The sequence below is a fragment of the Humulus lupulus genome, chromosome 3 (genome assembly GCF_963169125.1).
Source record: "Humulus lupulus chromosome 3, drHumLupu1.1, whole genome shotgun sequence".
Lineage (NCBI taxonomy): Eukaryota > Viridiplantae > Streptophyta > Magnoliopsida > Rosales > Cannabaceae > Humulus > Humulus lupulus.
In genome coordinates, this window is record NC_084795.1 from 146,929,643 (window position 1) to 146,951,368 (window position 21,726).

General features: G+C 41.4%; 1 long non-coding RNA gene across 1 annotated transcript; it reads left to right on the top strand.

Annotated features, from left to right (window-relative positions):
- The first annotated feature begins 515 nt into the window (after positions 1-515).
- Positions 516-1,836, top strand: LOC133821400 (uncharacterized). Its single transcript, XR_009887545.1, has 3 exons — positions 516-603; positions 755-876; positions 1,369-1,836. It is a non-coding gene; the product is annotated as an uncharacterized LOC133821400 (long non-coding RNA).
- The last annotated feature ends 19,890 nt before the right edge of the window (positions 1,837-21,726 follow it).

Below are 21,726 nucleotides of genomic sequence, written 5' to 3' on the forward strand. Positions count from 1 at the left end.
GGACATTTGACAAATCTCAACTACCTTTTCCTAAACCAAAACAACTTCTCTGGCACAATTCCAAAACAACTAAGTGAGCTTTTGAATCTCAAGCTACTGTCATAAGTTAAGAAATGAAATAAAATAAATTGACATTACAATGATCTCTCTATATTTGAAACTTTCTTTGGGATAAAATACAATTCTGGGTGGCAACCTGGGTATATAATATTAAAGGTTTTGAGGGAGGTTATTTCTTAGATTTAGTGAGGGATTGGAAAACTTCTGCAAGCAAATTTTTATCTTGTTTTTCCACTTTTAATTGTACTTTGGCTACTTTTTTCAGGGTTTCATGATTCACTTTTATGATGCAAACATGAACCTGATACTTTGTAATTTATTCTAATGATTAATACAAAGTTTCATTTCTTTAAATAAAAAAGAATCATATTTTGTGTCGTCAAGGTCAGATATATATTTTCATTTTTAATTATATGTACATTCTGCTGTTTGACTTGTCATCTACGTGGTTTCAATACTTTGGTGGAACAAACTTTGGTCGGACTTCCGGCAGACCGTTCTATATTACTAGTTATGATTATGATGCTCCAATTGATGAATATGGTCAGTGACTTGTCATTATTTTTCTGAGTTTTATTTGTATTTTTTGTTTATCTATTTGAGGAAGGAGTGATTTCCATATAAATATTCTAAATTGGAAGGAATATAAGTGCAAACATATTTAGATTATAAAGCATGTTTTGTCATTGTGTAGGCTTACTGAGTGAGCCTAAATGGGGACATCTAAAGGATCTGCATGCTGCTATAAAGCTCTGTGAACCTTCTCTGGTTGCTGCTGATTCACCCCAGTATATTAAATTAGGACCAAAGCAAGAGGTTTGTGTGACCCTTTTATTACTGTTTTTTATGCTTAACTTTTAATTATGTGAGCACATGATAACTTATAATGGAATAGAAAAGGAAACCAAATATAAAGAAACAAGAAAAAACACTGTCATGTATCCCTACTTCCTTACATGGAATTTAGCACTTACCTTTCCCGATCACTAAGATACAAGTTCCAAGCCAATGTTTTAATTTCTTTCTGAATCTTTTTCATAGTTTTCATATCAGTTTTAATGGTACATTATGTATAAGTTATTGTTATCATCATTATTATTATTATTAATTTTTATGTGAAACAAATTTGTATTAATAATGGATGATATGCTTTGTATTACTGTAGACAGCCTCTGATTGATTTGGTAAAACACTGTCATGTATCCCTACTTCCTTACATGGAATACGCTCTATACCTTTTTTCTTCTTTGCTTTTTGGTAACTTTCATTTGATTGATTTGGTATATACTTGAATATATATATTTGCAGCTTAGGAATACAAGAACTGGGGCAACCATAACAGCAAGGATTGTGGATCGGTGCAGCAATGGGGGCTTAGATTTGGACTTTAACACTATATTTAAGCCATTAGACACCGATGTAATTGGATATCAACAGGGTTCTCTCCAAGTGGGCTACACATTTGTCAATTGTGGGGATTAGTGATGATGATCGATTCAGCAGTACCATTCTCGAAGATATAAATCTCTTGGGATGTAATTAATAACAATATATACCAAAAACATTCTGCTTATATATGAATATATATATATATATATATATAAAGCTGATATATGGCTTAGTTAAGCTTAAAGTTAAAAGAGACTTAATAAAACTTTTGGGAAGTTTGTTCCAAAGGGTATATCCTCAGCACTTCTGAAATGTTCTTCTTGAGAACATAATAAAATTTGTACCATGTTGTATGCTTCTGTTTTTATCCAATATTTACAGGAGGATTATCATGGCTCAATTTGTGGTTATATATATATGTGTGTGTTATTAAATAACTGTTATTATCTTTTACCTACACATAACCATTAAATTTGAACAAAATATAAATTGTGTAACAGACCAATAAAATAATGCTATGTGGACTAATAAAAATGACACCACGTAGGATGCCACATATGATGCCACGTAGGATGCCACGCAGGATGACACATATGATGCCACGCAGGATGCCACATATGATGCCACATCATCAGACACGTAAAACTACAAAAACCATGTCAGCATAAACATAGGATGCCATGTCATCGAACACATCATCTGATGACTCATCAATTGATTTATAACTTAGTGGGGTCCACTGATTCTTTTACCTACCAGTGTTAATAAGTGTAGGTAAAGACTCTTTCCCCACTAACCTTTACCTACCAATCTCTACCAATTCAATATTGGTAGGTAAACCATATTACCCACCATTAGGCTAGTTTTACCTACACTTACAATTGGTAGGTAAAGACCTCATTTTCTTGTAGTGAACTCACATTTCTTGAACTTTGCAAACATTTTATGCTCCCTCAGTCTCTGTAGAACCAACCTCAGATGTTGCTCATGTTTTGACTCTGACTGAGAATAAACCAGGATATCATCGATGAAGACGATCATAAACTAGTCCAGATAATCCTTAAACACTCTGTTCATCAGATCCATAAAAGCAGCTGGGGCATTAGTTAATCCAAAAGACATGACTATATTTTGAATTTAAAATTTAAATTGTGAAATATGGTTGTCATCATTTACTTAAAAAGATAATACTATATTTTGTGGGAATGCTTGATTTTAATTAATTAAATAAATAAATAAAAGAAAAATGCAATATCCCTGAAAAAAGAATACTACTACATGCATGACACAGTCAAGGGACTGTGTCATGCATGCAAGGTAGTGCAGATACTGTATCTGTGTCGTTTTTATTTTTTATATTTTATTAATTAATAATTTGAACATCGATATTTTCAAATTTGGTAAGTTAGATATTTACCTAAATCAATTCTTATCATCATTATGATATTATTGTTATATTACTATTATTGTTCAGCCTATCAAGCTAAGACTAGACAACGTGTGTGTGTGTGAACCAACCCTATATCTACAACATGAGTGTAAATGATGTAAGATAGAGACCCGTGTATACACGCCATGGGAACGAAGAACTCTTAAGGAACAGGTACATAGTAACCTATGGCCCTACCCTCGTATAAAAGCTAAAAGAGATGCATATCACTGGGGGAGGAAAGTATACTTGGGTGTGTGTGTGCCAGTCCATAGATGTGTGAGGACAGGCTTTTGGGCATGTGAAGAGGATTCAAGCGATAGGCACGAGCGGACCTTTAGAAATGTGAGAACACCATGTACCCCTACAAGGAAAACATGGGACAAGGAATAATAAGAAAAAAAAACAGAGATGAATTTAATTAAAAGGGACAAAATTTACCTCAAGAGTGCTTCTATGGTAGATAGAACCTCAGAGTCCTTGGAAATAGCTTCAATGAGATACAACTAGGTTAAGTAAGTTTTGGTGTGAAAAAATAAATCCAAGCCTTGGGGTATTTATAAGGAGAATCAAGACTTCCTAGCCTTTGGATCAAGTCTAGGATGAATGGTAGAGATCAAGAGCCTTGGAAACTTTGGGATCCCCACCTAAAAATTATTAGCTCACATTCAAGCACAAGGATGCACTTGAATCACCATCTTAGTGCGTTAATTTTGATGCTTCTTGGTGCACTGCAAAGTAACACACCACCCAAAGACATTTTGTGCTTATCCATACACAACAAAGCAAAATTTCTATACATGTCATTAAAGCAACACATCAAGGAGTCTACAAGAACACTTGGAAGTGTGCGCATAGGCTCGGGGGCTAGTGTGAATATAGAAAAATTGGTAAAGGTGAAAGGCATGTAGTAGGCCGAGATCAGTAAAGGTGCAAGGCACCTAGGAAGAGGGTCTCACTATGTGAGGCCCAACACGTAGAAGGTTGAAGTCCTTGAGGGTGCAAGGTGCCTAAGCAAGAGAGCCTCGCATAGTGAGGCCTGACATGTCGCGAGCCAACATCAATAAAGGTGGAAGGCACTTGGGAAGAGGGCCTCTCTATGCGAGGCCTAACTTGCCTACGCCTCGCAGAGCTCTAGTTCCTCGTGGAGCCCTAGAGCCTCATGCACCTCTTGATACCTCTGAAAGCCCCTGCGTCTCGTGCACTTCCTGATGCCTTGCGGAGCTCCAGCGCCTCGCATACCTCCAGATGCCTCGCAAAGTTCCAATGCCTTTCACACCTCTGGGTGACTCGCAAAGCCCTAGCACCTTGCACACTTCTAGATGCCTCGCGAAGCCCCACTGCCTCATGCACCTCCTGGTGCCTCATGGAGTTGTGTCCCTTCGCACACCTGCCAGCACCTAGTGCATCTCCGGATGCCTCGCGAAGTCGTGGTACCTCACACGCACACCAGCGCCTCGCGCCCCATGGCATCTTGCGAGGCCATATTACCTCGAAGTCACACATCATCCTTGTCAAGTGTTGGGAGATACAAAGACAAGGCCAAACTAGCTCAAAGTAACATAGGAGGAGAAAACATGAGTAAGGAGTATGTCAGGCTAGGTACATACGTGCGTGGAAGAGCACAGAGTAGGAACGAAGTGCCCACGCCAAACAAGTACTGGCATTACAAAGATAGTACGTGGTGAAACCTCTACTACCACGTTCCATACATCTGTACCATACAGGTAGTGGTGGTACGAAGTTATACAAAGAATGGGAATTACATGTTGACACTTGACATGTACTGGACCCAACCTCCACTCCTCCAACACCACTACCACCTATGCCACGATCATCTGTGGCCTGTAGATGAGTCCTTCTGTCCCTTTGGGACCACTATGTATTATGAGCCGATAGTGCTCACCAAAAATAGGGTCTTCCTTCACCTAAGGGGGGATGGAAAATTGATGGTGTACCGAGGCTATTGACTAATATACGAGTATCATTTCTCCATTGTTGCTCAAAGCATTTATCCTTCAAGTTTTCTCTAAGTTCTTTCTAAGTTCATCATTCTCCAAGATATACTTTTGATTTTTCTTACCTAATATTGTTGGCGAGTTCTCACCTTCAACAACTACGAGCTAGGAGTCACTAAAAATCTTGAGGCCCTCAACCTTGAGCTCCAGGGCTACTCGGACCCCAGCAATAAGTGCTTCGTACTCAACCTTGTTGTTGGAGGTTTTGAATCCAAACCTCAGGGCATTGTGAACCCTATGCCCTTTGAGGGATAGCAAGATCAGGCCTACTTTAGCTCCATTTTTATTGGAAGACCCATCTACTTACATATTCCTTGTAGGCCCAGCCACCAGAGCATCCACAGGTCTCTCATGGTTTGTGATGCAGTCAACGATGAAATTTATTAGTGCCTATCCCTTGATGGCAGTCCTTGGATGATGCGTGATGTAAAACTAACTCAGTTTGACAGCCCATTTAAGGAGTCTCTTGGATGACTCCGACTTCTGAAGGACTTGCTGCAAGGGATGGTGAGTGAGGACCTTGATGGGATGTGGCTGGAAATAGGGCCTTAGCTTCTGAGAAGCCATCGCTAGGAAAAAAGTTAACTTCTCCATAAGTAGGTATTTGGACTGCACCCTGAGGAGTCTCTTACTTGTATAGTGCATGGGTTACTGAATGCGGCCTTCCTCGTGCACCAAGGCGGAACTAGTGCCACCCTCCGAAACAGCCATATAGAGGAGGAGGGGCTCCCCATCCGCATGCTTTGAGAGGATCGGTGGGTTAGCCATTTGCATCTTGAACTGTTGGAACGCATGTTTGCACTCCTCTGTCCATTCAAACCTTTGACCTCCTTGGAGTATGTTGAACGGTATGAACTTATCAATTGTTTTGAAGACTAAGCGACTTAGGGTTGTTATCCTCTCGATGAGGCTCTATGGGAGGATGGCATATCGACCAAAGCTTTGATCTTCTGGGGAATTTCCTCTATTCCTCGGGCGCTGACGATGAAACCTAGAAACTTGCCGGAGGCAACTCCAAAAGTGAAATTTTGGGGATTCAACTTATCCCAAATCGATGAAGTACCAAAAACACTTCTGTCAGGTCTTTCACATGGTCGGGGGTCATCCTGGATTTAACTATCATGTCATCAACATAAACCTCCAACTGGTTCTTGAACATATGATTTACTAGTCTTTGATAGGTGGCACCAACATTCTTATGCCCGAATGGCATCACTTTGTAGATGTACACTACTTTATCAGTTCGGAAGTTGGTGTGCTCTTGGTACACGAAATGCATGGAAATCTAGTTATTTCATGAGTACATGTCCATAAAGGACTAGGATGTGGCATCGACCATTTGATCTATCTTTGGCAAAGGGAAACAATCCTTTTGGTAGACTTTCTTGAAGTTGGAGAAATCGATACAGGTCCTCCAAGTGCCATTTGGCTTAGGCACTAAGACTGGACTAGATAACCATTATGGGTACTAAGCCTCTCGGATGACCCTGTTCGCGAGAAGCTTGTCCACCTCAGCCTTCAAAGCCGATGTTTGGGTTGGATTGATCATCATCCACTTCTGCTGAATTGGAGGAACGTTGGGGTCAATGTTCAAGGCATGGCATATTGTATTTGGGTCAATGCATGTCATGTCAGACTAAGACCAGGAAAAGACATCTCGGTTGTCCCGGAGAAAGCTCACCAGCGCTTCTCGGACCTCTATCTTGAGGTTCTTTCTGACTTTGGTTTTCCTGTCGGGGAGGGATGTGTCAAGTATCACATCCTCTGCCTCCTCCATAGGTTTGACACCCCTATTATCTTGAACTTTGGGTTCCAACTCATTTGGCTCATCTACTTGAACAGCCTGTACCTCCATCTCCTCGGGAAGAGGTTGCTCGGGGGCTGCTTCCTTGATCACCATTACTGGTTGCTTGAGGGACACATTGTAGCATTGCATGGTCTCCTTCTGGTCTCCACGAACTATTTCAATTCCTGCCTCCGTGGGGAACTTCATGCATAGGTGGAAAATTGAAGTGATCTCTCCAAATTATACTAGAGACAAATGCCCCAAGACGGTGTTATACGCCGAGAAGTAGACCACTACAACGATGATGCAGTACTTGATGTCCTAATGTGGCACTTCTCCAAGTGTCACGAGCAGCTTCATTTGCCCGGTTAGAATGAGACCTTCCCCTGAGAACCCGTATAGTGTTGAAATGCACTAGGATAGGTCGCTCGAGCCACCATCATGTTTGAAATCTGGCTCTCGGCCACTAAAGAATCGTGGTTGGAAAAATGAACCCTCCGAGCATCATCCTCAGAAAATGTGATGACTTCATCAGCATCCTAGGCATTTGCGCTGGCAACTGAGTTAAGGTCACTATCTCGTCGTCTTGATTCAGAGCCCGCACATACCTACTTTGTGAACCCCAGGAGGTGCCCCCAAGTGGGGTCCTCTGAAGGTAGTTCCAACTTTCTCAGTCACTAGGGGTTGTCTTGTGGAATACTTATTGTTGTGGGACTGCGGGTACTGCTCTCGGAGCCTGGGGAGCTGCCTGCTAAAGAGGCATTCCTACGGCCCGGGCTTAAACCGAGCATGCTCTACCATGAGCATACTGGTGTAGATTTCCTAGGTTGATGAGGTTCTTAGTCTCATCCTTGAGTTTTTGGCACTCGTCGGTGTGGTCCCCACATCATTATGGAACCAACAAAACTTGTTGGGATCTCTCCTCTCCCTGTCCCTCTAGATGGGTTGTGGTTTTTGGTATTGGACATGATGTTTTGTGGCCAAGAAGATGTTCTCCCAAGATTCCACCATGTCTGTGTACTCAGAGTATTGCGAGACATACTTCTACGTGGGGGTCGGTCCTTGTTCTGCAGAAGTTGTCCTAGTTCCCTTGGGCTTTCTGCCCTTGTCTTTGCCCCCATGCCTATTTTCGCTAGGGGTCTTGCTGGGTACAGTTAATTGGGCTGGAGCAACAGTTCTAGCACTGAATGCAGGTTGAATATCACTATATCCAGTGGGCGTGGCTCCATATCCCGTCAGAGCGACACTGATGCTAGTAGGAGACATGGCACTAAAGCCAACTGACTGGACAGTTGGGCTGAACTGCGGGGCACTCACCACACTGTGTTGGACAGGAATTTAAGGTGGGTACTACATCTATAGAGCCATAGTGCCAGAGTTAGCGGAGCATGGAAAATGGCGGGAATGAAGTTGTCGAGCCTGCGACATCCCCTCTACTAGAGGTCATCCCACAATGGAGACCCTGCACGGATGTTTGCCTATAGGGCCATGAACTGCTGGTCGACGTCGACCCTCTTGGTCCTAGCAATTTTTTCCTTTAAGAGCTTGGTGTTGGCCTTGAGGGTTTTGAGGGGTCGTTGCTTTATGTTGGTCAAGGCATTGACCACAAAGCTCACCTTCCTAGTCTCTGTAAACTGTCTTCGAAATGAGGAGGAGAGCTGGTGTTAGGAATGAATGGAGCCCAGTTTGTGCTTCTTGAACCACTCATTCGCCAATCCCGTCAAGGTCGATGGGCACACGGTACTTCCCATCCTCGGAGACACAACAGATGGTCAGTGGTATACACGCTGCCATCATAAGATATGATTGATGCCATCTTATAGCCTCAGGGTAACAGGGCTTCCACTATGTGGGGAGGACACAGATCCCCATCCTCGTCCTCCGAGTCTTAGTCGTGGTCTTGTCTTCGGGCCATCCTGAGAATATTCTTTTTTAAGCTCTCCAATTCTGCGTGGAGAGGGAAGTGATCTTAATTTGCACTCTGTTGTAATGCCCCGAATTTCCTAATAAGGGTTAAGACCTTGATTAGGAGGTTGCAAGGGCCATAATTGATTTATTATAGTATTAAATGACTATATGCATGTTAATGTGAATTATATTATTATATGATGATAAATGCATGCATATGGGTGTGTTTATAATGATAAGGACATTTTGGCGATTTGGCCTATTGAGGGCATATTTGTAAATTGGGTGCATGTTGTAATTTGTGAATGCGATTTTATTATTATGGAGATATATTCGAGCTATTTGGCATGAGACGATCATAGATTATGAGTTAGCGGTTTTGTCATAACGGGGTCAAGTTTGGGGTAATAGAAATGTTTATTTGATGATAAATTGGGAGTATTTGAGATCAGGATGGAATTCTGGAAGTTTTGACTATAATGTCCCCGGGGGTGTTTTCGGGACCCCGAGTCTTAGGTTTTATTTGAGGTTACTTACGCTCGAAGTAGCATGTCAGATAATAGCGTACGATAGAAAATCTCTCTCTCCCTTCCCGATAGCCTATTTTACCGTTTGAAGCTTTCTTAAAGGAATTTCGAGTTCTAGGAGTCTGAATCAAGCGAGGGTCAAGGCATAGCGATCCTAGGAAAGATTAGAAGCTTCTTAACCAAAGGATTTGACTGAAAATAACCCAATCAAAGGTAATCTAAGTTTGAAGTTTTGAGTTTCTAAAGTTTTTAAGCTTAGAATTGGACTTTGTGAATTGTTGAGTTTTTGGTTGGTTTGAACTTTGGGTTTTGAGGGTTATGGAGCTTTGGGAAGCTTGGGAACTTTGTTTTGATGATTGGGGAATGTTTGGGTATGATTTTGGAAGCTTTTAGAAGTTGAAAACATGTTTCGGAACGACCCAGGGTTGGGGGCCGCGGCCCTAGCTCGATGAAGCAGGTGCCCCAATTCTGACCTTGTTGGGCGCCGCGGCCCTTGGTGTTGGGCGCCGCGGCACTTGGCTCAGAAAATTCTGGGAGCCGCGGCCCAAGGTTCCAGGGCCGCAGCCCTTGCCCTGTTTTCACCCTGTTTGCTCGTTTTGACCCCGGGAACTTAGCTATAGGCCTCGGGAGTGTTCCTACTACTTGGATTAGTTTGGATTGTTGTCCCGGAGGCTAGATTTTGGTTTGGTAACCTAAGTTGATCATTTTATTTATGGTGTCCCATATTTGGTTATGACTAGGTGATCGCTAAGGGCTTAAAGGTTGATCGTTCTCAAGGGTCGTTCTTATATTGGTTCTAGCTCGAATCTGCGGTAAGAATACTGCACCCTGTGTATATGTGACATGCATGGCTATTCTTGATGCATGTTGGTTGATTATTAAGTATAACATGCATGGCTATTATTGATGCATGTTGGATTGTTAAATATAATGCATATGATGCATGAGAAACATGTGATTAGGACATGCTTTATATACTGAGTATGATATCATTTGGAGCTTGAGCCTCTGTGTTCGTGCATAGTCCTAATTGTACTAGTACTTGTTAAGTAAGCATGCTGAATACCTTGTTATGGATATTGGATATGTGATACATGTTTGGTGGCATGGCTTACTTGTGTATGGCACTGACTTATTAGTCAGAATCGGCAACGGTGTTATATCCATCTGTGAAGCTGTGATTTATTAGTCAAGTTCACAATGAGTTGGACACTGGTCGTGTTTCACTGACCTAATGGTCAGAAGTGGCATAGCGTCATGAACGCCGAGCCAAATGAAGATTAGATCTAATCGATATCAGCGTTGAATGACTCATATGGTGTATTAATGCTGGACCGACTAGAAGGTCGATGAAAATTATAAGCGCTTGGCTAGTCTGAGACTAGTTATTCAGGGCCAGGGCATATGGCCCCGATGACGGTCTGTCACATGGCTAGGGAACGCTGTTCCACAGTTATGACTCTAGAGTCAGGAGGAAGGTTATGTTGGTGACTAATCACCATGCACCTATCCTGTTAAAGCTAGTGAGATGCTCACTTATTTGTTAAGCCCTGGTGATCCTATCATCACATGGCTAAAGGGTGCTGTCCCCATATTTGTGACTTTTTGTGATGGTCACCTATTTGCTTGGACAGTGGGTCCTGAATAATTAATACAATCACTGTTGATATTATATCATGTTATATTGTGTTTTCTTGCTGGGCTTCGGCTCACGGATGCTATGTGGTGCAGGTAAAGGCAAAAGAAAGTTGGACCATCCTTGAGTTGGAGAGCATAGGTGATGACGTGTACATATGCAGCTGCTCGTCCGCCACGGCCGAGGTTTAAAGGGGAACTAGGGTTAAACCCTGTTTTGCCGCATAGAACGCCCTGTTGTAAATATTTTCTTGTAGTAGACTCTGAAATTATAATTTTGGGATCCCAACATATATATTAAACGTTCTAATGAAATGTTACATCTTAACCAAACTTTTTAATCCCTAAACCGCTAATCATACTTAGTTACACGATTTTGGCCAAATAACTCTCGATTAGCGAGTTTAGCACTGTTTACAAGGCACACCGTAACGGTCCCTGGAGTTGGGGCGTTACACTGTTGTGGGTGTTATCTATTTTAGGTATTAAGATTGTCACAGAGATCTGGCTTACCTCTTCCCCCAAGGTTTCCCTCGGGAGCTGATATACCCCTACGAGCATTTAAGCCATCATGTAGATCTGGTTGACCTTGGTGGCAACCACTATCCTCGGAATATCCTACTTCGGTCTCCTAGTAGGACTCTATGTTTTCATTATTAACCGAGATGCTAAAACCTTGCTCTCGATTAATGGAAACATTCTTCCGGTTGGCCCCTTGGCCAAGGGTTCTCGAAGGCTAGCAAATTTCTGGGGAGATACCTCTTCCAGGCCTAGCGCAGTCCGTCTCAGTGTACCTAGGAAGAACACACCATGGGCATTGGATTCCTGGTGATATCCTCAGGCACCTTGCCATTTCTTCTTGCTTGCTGGCCTTAGGGACTTATTGTGTTCGGGGGCTCAGAGAACCTTCTTTTTCCCTAGAATAGGGTTGTCATCGACTATGCCCTTCCCTCTTGTGGCGCAGGTGGGGCTCCAACTCCAGTTGGGTTTGTATGCGACACACCAGCAGGCGGATCTTGCGCCGCATCAACAAGGTGCACGGGAGGCACACCTACTGCATTAACAGTTGGCACTCCAGCTGGGTGCATGGGTTGCACACTAAATGGCTTCCTAGATGGTACTTTTCCATGTAGGTCTACTCGGAGCCCTTGAGTTGCCAGAGTGGCCCTCATGGTGTTAACTATTTCCTGCAAGACGAAAATATTTCCCTCATTGGCATCGAGTTTTTGGTGTTGGCTAGCCACCTGGTCGCGGATCGCCACCACCTCTGGTGGGTCCTCTGCATCCATAGGCTAAGGATAGTCCTCCTCATAATATGTGTTGTCATAAATGTCATCATAATCGGCATTTTCATCATAATCCTCCTGGACCATCTTCAGGAGGTCTTGTGGAGGTGCACGGCTGGTGTCTCCTCACTCGGCTCTGGTGGGAGGGCCTGCATCATCTGGTGCATTCTGTCTAGTAATCACCATGGTCATTTTCTTCAAGATTTCTTCAGGCTCTCACTGTAAGCACCAAAATGTTGACTACCTTTTTTTCTATCAACCTAATCTAAGAACTTGACAAAAACTAGAAGAAAATAACACAAAGGTTTTTACGTGGTTCAGACTATAAAAGTGCCCCAGTCCACGAGTCGTTGGTATTAGTGAGTTTGAAGCTTGTTTTAGGAAGCATCAATGGGGTCTCAGGCAGCGTATATATTGCTTTGAGTTTACAATGCTTAACTAGCAAAAGTTCAGAACCCTTTACAAGGAGATATCCCAACCCTATTTATAGAGGCTTGGGTCATTAATGCCCTTAATGGACCATTAATAAAACATTCCCCATTATTTGCAGAGTAAAATATTAACTAATTACATAGGGATGCACTAATAAAGACCATGGGCCTCTTCAGATTGCACGGGGCCCAATTGCAAAAAGTTGCCTACCAACCTTATGGGGAAAAGGTATCTGACCATGTCAGGATACGACGCACGTTCACCCATGTTAGGCGACGTTGTGGGAAATGGCAATTGTCAAGTGTACGATCTCGACATCACTACTCATGGCTCACCAAAAGTTGTCAGATGATCTTCTGGTGAGCCATAGCTGTGGCGACTGACACTTGGAAGTTGCTCCAAGTTTGAGGACAAGAATCCTAGACCTGGGGCGTGACCTTACTTGGAGACATCCACGCCTTGGAGATGGTTCACGGGACGTTTCCTCGCCTGGACACATCTGCGCCTTGAGGATAGACCATGGGGCGTAGCCTCACTTGGAGACATCTACGTCTGGCTAGATCATAGTACAAAACCTCACTAGCGCTCGAGGTGCTTAATTACTCCTCAAATGAATGTCAGGTATCCTCTGGTGAAAACATGGACAACGATATATTTTATGGAATTTGTGGAATTAAATCAAATATGATTTAATTATGGGTTTAAGACTATAAAATATTATATCTCTTAATTTATATTATTATTTATTGGAACTAATATTATGATTTATTGGAATAAATAATAAGAAGTCTTTGATTTTGATAAAAAAGAAATTTCTTAGAAATTTTTAGATTTTGTTGAAATTTAGCAAGATTAAAGTCATTATGATTTAATAAATTATAAAGTTATTTTTTTTTTAATAATTACGGATTTAAAATAAAGAATTTTGATTTAACTAGATGAGTGGAACAAAATGTTATTTAATTTTAATTGGGATGTTCAAGAAAATACTATGAGATTAATAAAGGGATTATTTGAAATGAATGTTGGCATTTTGGTCTCCAAATACAATTTAGAAAGTTGCAATATAATAAAAGGGTTATTAATAAAGTATCTAAAAGAAAAAAATGATTAAATAATAAAAATAACAAAACCTCACTTTTCTCTTAGCTCATACGAACACACACACAACCTCTTTCTCTCTCTCTATCTCTCTGTCTCTCTCTCTCTTTATCTATGTTGTTCTCTACCAGATGCTGACGACGACCCTGTCATCCTCCATTATTGAGATGTGCCAGCTAGGTGGATTCTTCGACCATCAGATTGTCGCCCCTCGCTAGCCTTCCCTCTCACACGCGACCTAAGGCCCTCAATAGAGCCTACAAAGTTGCAGCGATGCAATGCTTTCCAAATGTTTCCTAGAATTTTCCAGCAACCTTGAGCCAAACAACCATCTCCATTACGTTCCTCTCACTATGGGATTCAAAACCCACTAAAGGTTTGAGCTCAAAGTTCGTCGGAATTAGAAGCAGACAAGCATATCTAAGAGCACAAAACTAACCAATCTCAAAACATTGACAATAGAAAGTTTAGCTTTGTACATTTTGATGATCTAGCTTGAATATAGTTTCCTTAGCTTCAAACCAAGACTAGGTCAGATATTGAGACTTTGAGTGAGGATTTGTGAAAAAAATTAGAGGAGAAACACTTAGGTTAGTCGGCCAGGCTTGGAGAGAAAATGGATGAAACTTAAGGTCAAAGTTTACCAAAATGTGAACAATGAAGACTATTGAATTTTTTTGGCTATTATATGTGCTAAAAATATAACCTAAAATTACTAATATACCCTCCTTTCTGATGCTTTAACCTAATCACAATTAACATGGTTTTGTTTCTTAATTAATCCATACTTAGTTACATAATTCTAAGCCTGATGTTGTATTTTCTTAAAAAGTTACCATGTAGTAATTCTTTTCTTACCTCACCAAATTGAAATCTTAACCTAGGATAATTAAATTAAATCGTCCTTGCCATTTAATTTAATTGACCATACTCCTATATTTATAACTTATGTAATTTAATTAGCAAAAATTCGATTTTTGGCTAAATGTGCATTTTTCACAAAAAAGTATTTTTAGAGATTTTTCACACATAAGAAAACTTTTTTACTTTAATATAAATTAATCCAATAATTTAATGCCCTATAATATTTTTCCATAATGATGCTTCTCAAATAATAATTTAACCGAGAATTTACCCAATTAGGGTTTCCATTTCGGTCCGGGACCGAAATGTTCGATTTGTCACTAAACCGAACATTTCACACATTGGCTAACATTAGAAACATGAATTTTGATTTTCAACATTATATTATTATTTAAAATAATATTCAAACATAACTCACCACCACGTTCTTAGATACTAGTAGGTGTCTGAAACATGGGGTGTTACAATACCTACAATTTATAAAAAATTTGTCACGAAACTTAAAACAAATGGGGATACAATTATTTATTTCGGCCTCAACATAGTGCAGTAGAAGGACAATGATTAATTGCTCATAACTTAGCACATGCGCAGTGTAACGCCCTAGGTAACCAAGACCGTTACACTGTGTATTTAAAATAGTACAAGACTTGCTTGTCAAGTCGTTTAAACATAAATGTGTTTCTAAAGTCAACTGACACGTTAGGGTTAAAAGATTTTGATCAGGAAATGATTCGCTTTCATTAAAATAAGAGTTTGATACACGGGATCCCGAAAATAATGTTTACAAGGTGGTTACAACCCTTAAAAGTAAATACAACCGCAACTAGCCTAAATAACAAAATACAATTTTGGCTCTAGTCCCTGTAAATCCCTCGGTCATGGCAATCGAGCAGCTGCCGATGTACACACCGCGCACAAAGCTCTCCAACTCATGTCTGGTCTAGCTTTCCCTTGCCTTTACCTGCACCACGTAGCACCTGTGAGCCAAGGCTCAACAAGAAAACTAAATTCAACAAGCATAGATAATAACAGAGTGTGCATATTAAAATTAGATCAACTAGTTCAATCAATAGCAGAATATAATCAATAACTTAGGCTACAGTAAACAATTTAATCCAAATATATAATTTAATCTTAATACAATTAGTTAGGTGTCGGCGCCCTTAGGCCGAGCCCTTTAGTTATTTAGCTGATCACTACTCGCTTAGGCCGAGCTGCATTTAGTACGCTTAACATCACCCCCATCTCTCTTAGGCCAGACTTTCACGTCAAACATAGCAGATATACAGGTTACGAAACACGCAATTGAATGTAGCACGAGCTAACCTGCCTATCCAGATATTTCCAATCATAAATACATTTATAATCTCACATATGTTCATTTACAAGGGATCTCAGCCCAATTCACAACTTGGGTGGTTTTCTTGCCTCGGATCCTGAGCTGAAGATGTATAGCGGTCCCGAGCACAATCCTAAATTCTGAGCCTTAATGGTAACCCTAGTCACAAGAGAAAAAGGATAACTATTCAAATCCAACCAAATTAAATGCTTTCGAATAAAATACTAGCCTCCGGGACCTCAAATTCTACTAAATCGGGAAGTAGAATTCATCCGGAGCGCCTAGTTTTATATTCCTGATCCCAAAAACCTATTTCAAATATGCCCTTATAAACAAAAATGGGCCCACATGCATATTTAATACACATAAACATGCATATATATATATTCATATTATCATATAAACCATGTATGCCATGGCGAAACTCGCAGAAATAAGTAGTCCCCTACCTGGAACTCCACGTCCCTACGCTTAGGATCAGTGTAGTTTTTCTGTCTACTTTGCAAAGCAAGCATTCGAGCTCGGATCTTCTCAATAGCTGTATTAGTCTTCTGAACCATCTCTGGTCCCAGATACTTCCTTTCTTCCATCTCATCCCAATGAATGGGCGACCTACACTTCCTTCCATACAACTTCTCGTATTGATCTACCCCAATCGTTGACTGATAACTATTGTTGTACGAGAACTCAATCAACGGGAGGTACTTACTCCAAGACCCCGCAAAGTCTAGCACACATGCTCTAAGCATATCTTCCAATATCTGAATTGTCCTCCTGTCTAAGGATGAAAGGTTTTACTGAACTTCAACTGAGTTCCCATAGCCTTCTACAAACTACCCCAAAACTTGGAGGTTAATATGGGATCCTGGTCCGATACTATAGACTTAGGAACCCAATAAATTCGCACAATTTCCCTCACATATAACTCTATATACCGATCCACAGTATAGGTTGTCCTCACTGGAAAAAAGTGAGCTAACTTGGTGTACCTCTCTACTGTCACCCATTCTGAGTCATGCTGCCCCACCCTTCTGGGCAAACCTCCTACAAAATCAATGTTAATATCTTCCCACTTCCACTCAACAATACCCAAAGGCTGTAACAACCCCACTAGTCGTTGGTGTCCAGCCTTTACCAGATGACAGGCTAAACACTTACTACATACTCATCTACGTCCTTCTTCATCCCAGGCCACCAATACAAACTTAGTAGATCCTTATACATCTCTGTGGTGCCTGGTTGGAGTGAGTACGGTGTAGTGTGAGACTCATCGAGAATCTCTCATCTAATACCCATATCCATCAGAACACAAATCTGATCCTTATACATCAACAAACCCGTCTCGAAAATGGAATAATCCTTAGCCACTCTAGCTAAGACATCCCCCCTAACCTCCTGCAACTGTGTATCGCCCATCTGACCCTCTCTTATCCTCTCCAAGAGGGTAGACTATAAAGTAATATTGGCCAACTAGCCCACTACCATTTCTATCGTCGCTCTAGTCATTTCCTTCGATATCTGCTTCGAGCTAAACAACTATCCTGGGCGCCTCCCGCTCAAAGCATCTACCACTACATTGGCTTTTCCGGTGTGATAAAGGATGTCACAGTCATAATCCTTTACCAATTCTAGCCAACATCTCTATCTCATATTTAGGTCCTTCTACGTGAAGAAATACTTCAAACTCTTATGATCGGTGTATATCTCGCACTTCACTCCATACAAATAATGTCACCATACTTTCAGTGTGAATACCACCACTGCTAGTTCCAAATCATTAATAGGGTACCTCTGCTCTTATTCCTTCAGCTGTCATGATGCATAAGCAATAACCTTCCCACTCTGCATCAACACACATCCTAATCCCAGTCCTGATGTGTCGCAGTACACTACAAACTTATCCCCATCCGAAGGAAGACTCAACACCGGAGAAGTAATCAATCGTCGCTTCAATTCCTGGAAACTACCGTCACATTTGTCTGACCATGTGAACTTCAGATTCTTCTGTGTCAACTTAGTTAATGGTGTGGCAATCTTTGAAAACCCTTCCATGAACCGTCTATAATATCCAGCTAATCCAAGGAAACTCCTAACCTCTGAGGCATTCCTTGGCCTCGACCAATCCCTAACTGCTTCTACCTTGCCCGGATCCACCTTAATCCCATCTTTACTGACAATATGTCCAAGGAATGTTACCTCTAGTAACCAGAACTCACACTTCTTAAATTTAGCATACAACCGATGCTCTCTCAATCTCTACAATACCAGTCGGAGATGCAACTCATGCTCTGCCTTTGAACAAGGGTAAACCAGGATGTCATCGATGAAAACAATCACAAATTGATCTAAGAAATCCTTGAACACCCTGTTCATCAGATCCATAAATGTTTTTAGGGCATTGGTCAATCCAAACGACATGACCAAGAACTCATAATGGTCATACCTTGTACGGAAGGCTGTCTTCGAAATATCCTCGTCCTTGATCCTTAGCTAGTGATAACCAGATCGAATATCAATCTTTTAGAATACCGTCTTACCCTACAACTGATTGAACAGGTTGTCTATCCTCGGTAGTGAGTACTTTTTCTTGATAGTCAACTTGTTCAGCTCCCTATAATCTATACACATCCTCAGGGTCCCATCCTTCTTCTTCACAAATAAAACTGGAGCACGACATGGCGATAAGCTAGGTTTGATAAATCCCAAATCTAGTAGCTCCTGTAACTGTATCTTCAACTCTTTCATCTCTACCAGAGCCATCCTGTGTGGTGCCCTTGACACTGGTTCTGTACCGGTGCTAACTCAATGACGAACTGAATCTCCTTGTGCAGTGGTAGTCCCAGTAAGTCCTCAAGAAATACATCCAGGAACTCACACACACCAGTCTAGTCTCTCTTGGTCCCACCAACATGACTCTAGTGGTATCCACTACACGTGCTAGAAAACCTACACAACCTCCTTGTAATAGGTATCTGGCCCTCAACACCGATATCATACGAATGCGTGGTCTATGCATAGTACCCATGAAAACAAAGGGGTCTTCATCCTCAGGCTGAAAAGTCACCATCTTTTTCCTACAGTCTATAGTTGCCCCATATCTGACTAACAAATCCATCCCCAAAATCATGTTGAAATCATCCATACTCAACTCAATCAAGTCTATTGATAGTTCCCTACTATCCACCATCACTAGCAGTGCTCTAATCCATCTCCTATAAACTACTAGTTCCCATGTAGGTAGTATAGTCCCAAACCCCACAATATAATACTCACTAGGCCTACACAATCTATCAATCACTATGCTAGAAACAAATGAATATGTAGCACCCGAGTCAATCAATACAGTATATGAAGAGCCAACGCTAGAAAGATGACTTGTCACTACCGAAGGACTAGCCTCAACCTCTGCCTGTGTCAAGGTGAACACTCGAGCTGGAGTCAAGCTGTTCGCCTTCCCTGGTTCCTCGTTCTTCAAGGTCGGGCAATCATTCTTGAGGTGTCCAACCACCCTGCACAAGTAAAAGGCATTTGCCTGGCACTCGCCCAGATAGTGCTTCATGCATCTACCACACTCTAGGTAGCTTCTCCATGTCTCACCACCCCCTGGTAGCCACCCTGGACACCCCAACCCCTCCTATCTGGACCAGCAATGGTTGAGGTGTCAGGGGTCTTCCTCTTCTGATCACTGGGGCCTCTACCCTTACCAGACCATGTAAGTGGAGATGCTGCCATGAGTACGTCCCTTCTCGCAGCGTTCTCTCTCCATATCTTGTTCTCTGCCTCTTCAGCAGTGAAGGCCTTCTCAACCGCCTGGGCATAAGTTGTCTCCCTAGGTACTGATGTGATCCTCACATCTCGAGCTATCATAGCATTAATCCCTCGAACAAACCTGTCCTACCTGGCTGCATCTGTAGGCACTAGATCAGGTGCAAATTTCACTAGCCTGTCAAACTTCCGAGAATACTTAGAAACTTTCATGCTTCCCTTTACCTTCTCAATGAACTCATTCACCTTTGCTGTCGTGACAACACTAATGTAATATTTCTTATTGAACAAGTCTCTAAACCCATCCCAACTCATAGTAGAAACATCTCGAGTCTATGATGTCATTTCCTACCAAATGCGGGCATCATCACAAAGCATATAGGTGGCACAGGCCACCCTGTCATTACCTTCCACCCTCATGAAGTTCAGGATGGAGGTAATCAAACTCATCCACTGTTCAACCTTTAGTGCATTTGGTCCTCCCTCAAAAGTTGGAGGATGCTGCTTCCTAAATCTTTCCTGAAGTGGTTCCCACCTTTTCCCAATCTCTGGAGGATATACAACTGATGCCACAACAGGTGGCAAGTTAGGTGTAGCACTCCCTGGTGGAGCTGCTACCTCAAAAGGTGAATCTCTGCCTCTTGACTCTGGAGTCTAGCTTGCATATCAGCAAGCAATTGCTGCAAGGTCTCTGGAACAAGCGGAGGGTTCTGGCCCTGCTCATCATCTCTAGCCTCAACCCTAATGTCAGCTAGTCGAATTGATCGCCTTGCAGGCATAACTCTCCAAGTTTATCTGCAATCAATGACTCAAACTATCACGCAATGATAAAAGTTTTATAATCACCACACGGTCTATTGTCTAAACTCAACCAACATCCCACAATTATAATGCAAGCAGGCATTTAAAAAATCTTTCACATATAGTATCAATGCTAATAAGCACACCTTATCATATTCACATAGCAGTCAAGGGCCAGGCCCTATCAGTATATATCATGCTCCCTAATAGACATGCAGATAGAGCATTTATATTTAATTTAAACAGTCAAACATGCAATCACATATATGGTTACCGAATCCTGAGTCGAGCTTGTCTTTGGCGGTGTTGTACATGCCTAGTCAGTCTTTAGGAACCCTTAAACCTAAATGTTTTTTATGCCAAGTTGTAACACCCTGGGTAACCAAGACCGTTACACTATGTATTTAAAATAGAGCAAGACTTGCTAATCAAGTCGTTTGAACATAAATGTGTTTCTAAAGTCAACTGAAAAGTTAGGGTTAAAAGATTTTAATAATGAAATGGTTGACTTTCATTAAAATAAGAGTTTTATACACGGGATCCCAAAAATAATATTTACAACCACAGCTAGACTAAATGGAAAAATACAATTTTGGCTCTAGTCCTTGTAAATCCCTTGGTCGTGGCGGTCGAGCAGCTCACCAACTCATGGCTGGTCTAGCTTTTCCTTGCCTTTACCTGCACCACGTAGCACCCGTGAGCCAAGGCTCAGCAAGAAAACTAAATTCAACAAGCATAGATAATAACAAAGTGTGCATAGTAAACTTAGATCAACCAGTTCAATCAATAGCAGAATATAGGCAATAAGTTAGGTAATAGTAAACAGTTTAATCCAAACATATTATTTAATCTTAATACAATTAGTTAGGTGCCAGCGCCCTTAGGCTGAGCCCTTTAGTTATTTAACTAATCCCGACTCGCATAGGCCGAGCTGCATTTAGTAAGCTTAATATCAGCCCCGGCTCCCTTAGGCCGGACTTTCACGTCAGACATAGCAGGTATAAAGGTTGTGAATCACGCAATTGAAATCAGCATGAGCTAACCTGCCTATCTAGATATTTCCAATCACAAATACATTTATAATCTCACATATGTTCATTTATAGGGGTTCTCAGCCCCATTCACAACTCGGGTATTATTTTCTTACCTCGGATCCTAAGCTGAAGATGTATAGTGGTCCCGAGCATGATCCTCAATTCCGAGCCTTAACAGTATCACTTGTCACAAGCGAGAATGGATAACTATTAAAATCTAACCCAATTAAATGCTTTGGAATAAAATACTAGCCTCTGGGACCTCAAATTCTACTAAGCTGGGTAGTAGAATTCATCCCAAGCGCCTAGGTTTAAGGTCCCAAGCCCAAAAACATATTTTTGCTAAAGT